Genomic DNA, 1,388 nt, shown 5'->3' on the forward strand with positions numbered 1-1,388 from the left:
TTTTTTTTTTTTTTTTGCAATGTTAATTCACTTTATTTTTCTTGTATAAAAACCCTATGTTGTAGCCACAACTGGAGTCTGGGTCCTCTGCACAGACTCTGGTGTGGGTCTTGACGAGGTGGTCCGTGAATTCCTGATAGGGAGACTTGGTGAATACAGTCTCCTTCCAGAGATCGGGAGTCAGGTAGCTATAAGTCTTAGAGATGGCATCAAATGTGGCCTTGGCGAAGTTGCCCAAGGTGGCAGTGCAGCCCCAGCTGAGGTGTAGCAGTCATCGACACCAGCTACCATGAGCAGCTTCTTGGGCACAGGTGCCGAGACAATGCCAGTGCCCTGGGCGCAGGGAGGAGGCCCCAGCACAGAGCCACAGCGGCCTGTCACCTTGCAAGGGATGGTGTGGGGCTTGCCGATCTTGTTCCCCCAGTAGCCTCTGCGCACGGGGACAATGGAGACCTTGGCCAGGATGATGGCCCCACGGATGGCAGTGGCCACCTCCTTGGAACACCTGACACCCAGACTGACGTGACCATTGTAGCCCCCAATAGCAACAAACGCCTTGAACCTGGTGTGCTGGCCAGCACGGGTCTGCCTCTGCACCGGCATAATCTTCAAAACCTCATCCTGAGAGAGGCCCCAGGAAAAAGTCAATGATCTCAGATTCCTTGATGGGCAGAGAGAAGAGATAGATCTCCTCCAGAGATTTAATCTTCATGTCTTTGACCAGGCGGCCCAACTTGGTGACAGGCATCCACTCCTTATCCTCGGCTTTGCCTCCCGGAGCTTCGCGGCCTCGGCCCCGGCCCAGTCCACGGCCGCAACCCCCGGCCCCGGATACCACTGCCGAAACCTCCGCGGAAGCCACGGCGGTTCCCCATCCCAGGGCCCCCGGGGCCTCCAGGCCCCCCACCTCGCTGCACCGGCATCATCCACCATTTGGTGTTTTATCAGAGAAGAAGAATTTTTATATTTTAAGTAGAGATGGGGTTTCACCATGTTGGCCAGACTAGACTCAAATTCCTGACCTCAGGTAACCCACCTGCCTCAACCTCCCAAAGTGCTAGGATTACAGGTGTAAGCCACCGCACCTGGCCTGAGAATAGTTGCTCTACATTAAAGTTAACCTCATCTCCTTAATGGCTCTGTAAAGGAGCCTCTAAAATGAAAGGTCCTAAAATGAAGAACACTCTGGCAGACTCCTAACTGGAAGGAAACCATTATTAAAATCATAGCACCTTCTAGTACCTTCAAGAATGGCTATAGCTAACACTATTCAGGCAGGCTGTGGCCTTTCCCCTACAAAGATGATTCTCAATCCTTTGTTTAAAAACATGCACAGGACCAGGTGTGGTGGCTCACACCTGTAATCCCAGCACTTTTTTTTTTTTGAA

At 52.2% G+C, this 1,388-nt stretch overlaps 1 pseudogene; it reads right to left on the reverse strand.

The window, feature by feature from the left end:
* On the reverse strand, positions 1-933 carry LOC116558735 (annotated as a pseudogene).
* Between the last annotated feature and the right edge of the window lie 455 nt (positions 934-1,388).

Source organism: Sapajus apella, unplaced genomic scaffold (genome assembly GCF_009761245.1).
Source record: "Sapajus apella isolate SASKATOON/1434 unplaced genomic scaffold, GSC_monkey_1.0 scaffold22, whole genome shotgun sequence".
Lineage (NCBI taxonomy): Eukaryota > Metazoa > Chordata > Mammalia > Primates > Cebidae > Sapajus > Sapajus apella.